The sequence below is a fragment of the Papaver somniferum genome, chromosome 4 (genome assembly GCF_003573695.1).
Source record: "Papaver somniferum cultivar HN1 chromosome 4, ASM357369v1, whole genome shotgun sequence".
In the NCBI taxonomy this organism is placed as follows: domain Eukaryota; kingdom Viridiplantae; phylum Streptophyta; class Magnoliopsida; order Ranunculales; family Papaveraceae; genus Papaver; species Papaver somniferum.
The window spans coordinates 50,659,540-50,666,557 of NC_039361.1; positions in this window are offsets into that span (position 1 = coordinate 50,659,540).

Genomic DNA, 7,018 nt, shown 5'->3' on the forward strand with positions numbered 1-7,018 from the left:
TGTTTAGATGCATAAAACATTATGCATTATTTTGTTTTAGCTGCATAATGTCTTATGCATTACTTTTTCACTTTTCTGGTTATGCATCAGTTTTGTTTAGATGCATAAGACATTATGCATTATTTTGTTTTAGCTGCATAATGTCTTATGCATTACTTTTTCACTTTTCTGGTTATGCATCAGTTTTTTTTTAGATGCATAATACATTATGCATTATTTTTTTTTTAGCTGCATAATGTCTTATGCATTACTTTTTTTCACTTTTCTGGTTATGCATCAGTTTTTTTTTAGATGCATAAGACATTATGCATTATTTTGTTTTAGTTGCATAATGTATGCATTACTTTTCTCACTTTTCTGGTTATGCATCAGTTTTTTTTAGATGCATAAGACATTATGCATTATTTTGTTTTAGCTGCATATTGTCTTATGCATTACTTTTTTCATTTTTCTGGTTATGCATCAGCTTTGTTTAGATGCATAAGACATTATGCATTATTTCGTTTTAGCTGCATAATGTCTTATGCATTACTTTTTTTCACTTTTCTGGTTATGCATCAGTTTTTTTAGATGCATAAGACATCATGCATTATTTTGTTTTAGCTGCATAATGTCTTATGCATTACTTTTCTCACTTTTTCTGGTTATGCATCAGTTTTTTTAGATGCATAAGACATTATGCATTATTTTGTTTTAGCTGCATGTTGTCTTATGCATTACTTTTTTCACTTTTCTGATTTATGGATATTTATGCACGTGCATAATGTCTTCTGCATCATTTTGTTTAGTGCATAAGACAATATAAGGGAAAATTTATCTGCATAACTTTTTTCTAGGGTTTAGTCAAAAATGATTTACTTCTTTGAATCATCGATTTTAAATGATTTATTTCTTTAAATGATGGAGAAAAAATCTTTGCAGATCCGTTACAGAGATTAATGGAGGAATAGGGAAAGAAACCGGCGGAGAAGAAAAAAAATTATGCCCAAAAACGATGAAGGGTAATAGAGCCTTTCAGTACGTTTTAAATATTTTTAAATAATTATGGGTGCGACTGTATCAGAAATTAATTGTGGGCCTGGCGGTAAGAATTTTGTTTTTTGGGCCTGCGCCTAAGTTCCCCATAGTGATTTTCCCACTTTTCAGGTCTACAGAGTTTTTTTTTTGGCAAGAAATCCTAGACCAGGCTAGAGCCAGGAACAAGCTACCTGCCAGGCCTAGGCTGGGTAAAACTACTAATTAACGAAATAGCTAACCCGCTGGTCCAGGAAAAAGTTAAAGCCAGATTTAGAGCATCCGTGCTCTGAATTCTGTGAGTAAAATAAACCCAAAATTGGTAAGCACAAAAGATCATTATCACCTTGGTAACTTGCATGATAACACACCGAGAGACGACTTTGCACCTCATTTTGGTAGAGGTATCTGAACCTATGGATTACTTCAGCTTCTACTTTCATATTTATTTTTTGCATCTCCTTGGCCCAGTCAAAAGCTAGTTGAATTCCTATGCTTGTTCCATCCGTTTCATGGTGTCCTGGATGTTCTCGAGATTCAATGAGGTGTACTGCAAAATCAAAGGCAGTTAGGGCAGCATAGTAAACTTGGCCAGGAGTTTGAATTTTGATGGAGATTCAATGAGGTGTACTGCAAAATCAAAGGAAGTTAGGGCAACATAGTAAACTTGGGTTCCAGGAGTTTGAATTGTGCAAATTTTGATGGTGACTGCATATTGTCCCAAGTTTACGGAGTTAGAGTAATTGTCAGGTTGAATAGTATGTTTCTGTATAATAACCAATGAGAAAGGTGCTAAACGAACACATAACTCTTTTTGAGTATTGTCATAAGTTGTTGTTACAGATCTTCAACAACAAAGGTGCTAAACAAACACATGCAGAACCGTAGAAGAACTTGAAGTACGAAGAATTCAAGATGATTGTCGAAGAACCAAGGAAATCAAGCATAGTGGATTTTGAGCTGAATAGTTTATTTATTTTGAATCCATATATTGAATAGTTTTGTCACTAAAATTTACAAAGGGGGAGATTGTTAGAGCAACGCTCAGTTGAACCCACAAGTTTTGCTATCTTAAGCTTGTTTTCAATGTTAGTTGATCAAAACTACGTGTTGATTTTTAGTCTACTAAGTCAAGTCACGAACTAGGTTAGAATTTTGTAGTAGAGTATCAGACATCACTCTCGAAGACTGAGATCGACGAAGACATTTAAATAACTTCATCAATCAGGTATGTAAAGACTGAACCATTCTATTTACTCACTATCTTACCATTATATCTTATGAGACTATGTCATATGACTTCTAGTAAATTTAAAAATAAGAAATTTCGAGTCAAGCTTGACTCGTTAAATACTATGAAATATGATTCAAGTATAGATGTTCAAAGGTCCTTAACAATATTACTTCGAACAATTTATTGTTCAAGAATTAATTTGTAGATCAATTGAAAATTCCCCATGCAAATGATTTTTTCATTTGGGAATGTTTCAAACATCAAAAGAGAGAAACTCAGAACTTCTGATATTTCGGCTCAGGGTAGGTTGGCGAACAACGTCGCAAACCATATATATTTGAGTTTCAGAAATACAGGGAAGGTTGGTGAACCAATTCTCAAACCGTGAGTTCAGAGTGGGATAGTTCACGAACCATGGTTATCTGAATTTTCATGTTGGTGTAAAAGGCTAAAAGTTGGCGAACCCGGTTCATGATCTTATTCCATATGAGTTCTCGAGCCGAGTAGGGTTCGCAAACCCAATTCACAAACCATAGCACCCTGACTCATGAACTTACCTTACGGTTCACGAAACGTTTCATCAACGGTCCCATTAGAATTTAGCAGATGCTCAGAGAATTATTTAAAAAAAATATGTTTAGCATTGCAGTGACTCTCTTAAATACATCCAAGACATCATTGATCACTAAAACACTTGTGTATGTGTATCATGATTAAATCTTAAATGTTTAAATGAACATCAAATTGCTTATAGTTCATAAGGCATAAATGCAAAAAAGAACAGTCATTATACATGGTTCCGTAACCCACAGTGTGTATTCTTCTATGTAGTTTCAAGACAAACTTCTCACATGCTTAATTGAACCCTAATTGGAGTTTCATATAAACAAAGAAAGAGTTTGCTTGAATCTCAAGTTATCTTAGCTTGAATTCTAAGAAACCCAAGTCTTGAAAAACAATAAATAGAGATGCTCTTTCAACTGGGAAATTCAATCCCTGACACCTTATGTCCTAGTTGATATATAGAGTCGTCCTATATTGCCATAAGTTTCCTCTGTGAAATGTTATTAGGTTTACGACTAAAAGTTTTCGCTTTGGAGATTCGTGAAGCTAGGTACGACTATATTTTACCTTGATAATTTGTGTATCATGATCTTTCTTTTCTGTTGTCGAGGTTTTCATAATATATTTTAGGTAAGATAGATAGTAATTGTAAAATTCTATTCGTCGCAGACTTTGTGATTCCTAAAGATAGATATTTGAAAACTATTTTTAATTGTTAAGTTGAAGATTGTTCTTGAGATCTGGTAAAGAATCCAGGCTTCTCATTTAAGTGAGTGTAAGTGTTGATCCAGATTTGTGAGGTTTGCTAGCTTTGTTTATTGCAAACATATTTCCAAGCCTTGATTTTTGATCTAAAGGGAAATCAGATAGGCTTATCTGTTATAGTCAGATTGGTGTCAAAAGTCTTCACTTAGGTTGAAGCAACTCTTAGGCTATAAAGGATATCGGCTAAGGGAATCAATTGCGTAGAACCTTGCGAGGTTCAAGAGACGTAAGGAGCATGAATGTGACTGAATCGCTTAGAGTGGCTATTCGGTCTCAACTACATTCCAGTCTGAAGTCTGATAGTAGGCTAGTGCCTGTAACGGCTTAATACATTTTGGTGTTCAAATCTGGACGAGGTCCTGGGGTTTTTCTGCAGTTGCGGTTTCTTCGTTAACAAAATTTCTGGTGTCTTGCGTTTTTCCCTTTCCGTACTATATTGTTTATCTTTATAATAGGATTTACACAAGTAGTACGTGTAATCTTAATGGATACGTCCATATAATTGTGATCGATTACGAGACTTGTTTCTTGTAGAATTCGTATCTTAAAAGATAGATAATAAGTTTATTATTTGCCAAGAATTCCGATTTGATTATTTGGATAAGACTAGATTGATCTTGGATTTTGATTTTTGGGATCGTCCAAGTACTCTTCTTATAACAATCAGTTTCACGGACTCCTTAGTATATATGAACTGTTTGAGAAAAGATAGAGATCCATATTTTCAAGGATCATTAAGTTGGTCTGCTTGCAATTGTATTAGGTTTTTTCCATACAGGTTGCCGAGCGAAAAAAGTTGGTGGTGTACTTGGTAACCTCTCCTTTTCATTAATGTATCTGGACTGGTAGCTAATCAGTTTCATCCCAACCTCTTTAGGGTAATTAGGTTTTGAATATGTATCTGGACTAGTAACCAGTGAGGTTCATTCTTATCTTTAAGTTTGAATATATACAATACCTACTTTTCATCTAGGTTTATCTTACCACGAACCAAGTAGACATATTGTATCTGGTCACTTTCTGTAAGGTAACTAGCAGACTAGGCTACTAACCTTTTATAGATGTAAACTTCAACCCAAAGGCCAAATTATCTGTTTTGTTTTAAATGGGTCAGCATTCGCTGAGGTAAAGTGTTGTTGAGCTTACTTCTCATGTAACAAACTACACGGTACAAACATTAATAAGTAATAGCTAGTGATGCTAAAATTTTCTCTACAACTATTAAGAATTTGATAGTCATGTTCATACTTGTTACCTAGGTCTTTTAAAAATATTTTTAACGTTATGACATTTACAAATAACCATATTTTAGTTTATGAGGTATGAATTTGAAATTTAAACACATAAATATAAATAAGGGGAAAACACTAAAAAAAACAATCTTCCATGTTTTCTTTAAAAATTGTGTAAGTACGAACAATCTCACTTTCATGAGACGGAGAGAGTTTACCAAATATAAATAGGTAGGTATTTGATTAAGACTCAATTGTAAAATTCCCAATGCCAAATTAACAAGATATACAACCATTGTTTCTCGTCGCTTGTTGACAGAAAGTTGTGTATCATGGACATTCTTAGATGCACAATAAGTCATTTGGTTCGCCTTTCACAGGATGCCAAGAACCTCCGAATATATTTATCAATCTTCTAGTTAGATTAGGAAACAGGTTAATCGCTTTGGCATGTAACAAGGGTATGATCGTAGGGTTTGGAGTCAATGGCTAGGATGAACATAAGGAACAACTTGTTGGAATCTTGAAACAATGAACAACAACGTTAGATGTGTCAAGCAATAATAATGAAGTACTGAATAAAAATAAATCCACCAAAAACAGCTTGACGAGGGAAGAATCTCAGGTTCAACAAGTTGTCCTTAACACATTAGCTCGCGGGTATACCCAATAATGAGGAATGCTAAACCGCAACGTGCGATTATGTGTCTAGGGTAAGACTGTCCAACATAGCTCGTCTTAGAATAACGCAAACTACCCACTCCTGGACTTAGAAATAGTATTGGAAGGGAAGTAATCAAGCAAAGCGCAAAACGAAGCAAGAAGATGTGAAAAAAAGACTTCCAGACGCAAGTTTCGATTGTGAAATGTTTCGTATTTATATGAGAAAAGAAAGCTCGAAGGTTTTGGATTTCTTGTAGAGCCAAATTTGTTTCTTGTAAAACAATTAAACGAGGAATTCTTTTTTCACAAATATAAATACCAAAAAATATATTTTGTAAAACAATGTCAAAAAATGAATACTAGATATTTTCGCAAAAAATAAATCTTGGTTCATACTTACATGCGCGTATACGCACATGTACTCACGGTTAGGCATAAGTTACACCATATGTAATTTACCCGCCCGTGCCTGCCCACTCTTATAGAAGACTAAAAATATTAGTTTATATAGATATATTCCTCTTTAGGATATTTGATGTGCGACTAAAGTTTACCTTTCATTCTCCCGTAAGAAATATGAAAAAGTATCCAACAAAGACCAAAACTAAAAGTTTAAACTCATTTTTCTCCAGCACATCTCAAACAAACAAATCTATAGATACTATTTTGACTCGAAACACAATCGTATATACACTCGTATCTTAAAACACAACATTTTCTTTTGACAAGAAGAAATAAATATATAGAAGAATGAATAGTAAGTCTTTCAGAGGTAGGAAAAAAAAAACGAATAATATAACAGAAAACAATCAAAAGAAAATGGATGCCCAATTGTGAACTGTGTTTGAAAAATTTAAATGTACCCTTTTGCCAGCAGCATCATCCAGGGTACCACCAACTCCTTAGCTTCCTCTCCCACGTCTTTGTCATCCTTTTAGTTGTAATTGGCTTTGAAAATAGGAATTTTCCTCTCTTTTCATAAAGTCCAAATCACGACGGCATGAATCGACTCCCAAATGATACGACCGGAGCAATAAAAATGGTGGACTAGGTTTTAGTGAGATCCATCTAAGTATTAGGGAACACTCATGCCCACCCTTTATTTGGAGATAAAAACCACATTCTATGCGAAATGTTACAATGTATTTGTAGATGATCTTGAGTTTCCACTACATCACCGTAAAGAGCACAGGAATCTTGAAACAAAAAATTACATCACCACAAAGAGCACAAAAATCTTGAAACACAACATTACTACCCATTTGAAACATTAACCTAGCACAAGTTTCCCAAAACCAATTGTTATAGGGTACTCGATGTTACGAGAACACTAACAAAGTTCCGTCATAAGACTCATAACCATTAGAACCATTAGATTGAGGGATTGCACATTTCAAAATTAGCAAAGTCGTTGCCATTATATTGGGGTGATGCACTTCTCAAAATAAGTGTTTTGAACAATATTAATACTATGATAGGTATCAAATCATTACACCAAACTACAAATTATCATTGTTAGATTACATACTAAACCCTGAAATAAAAA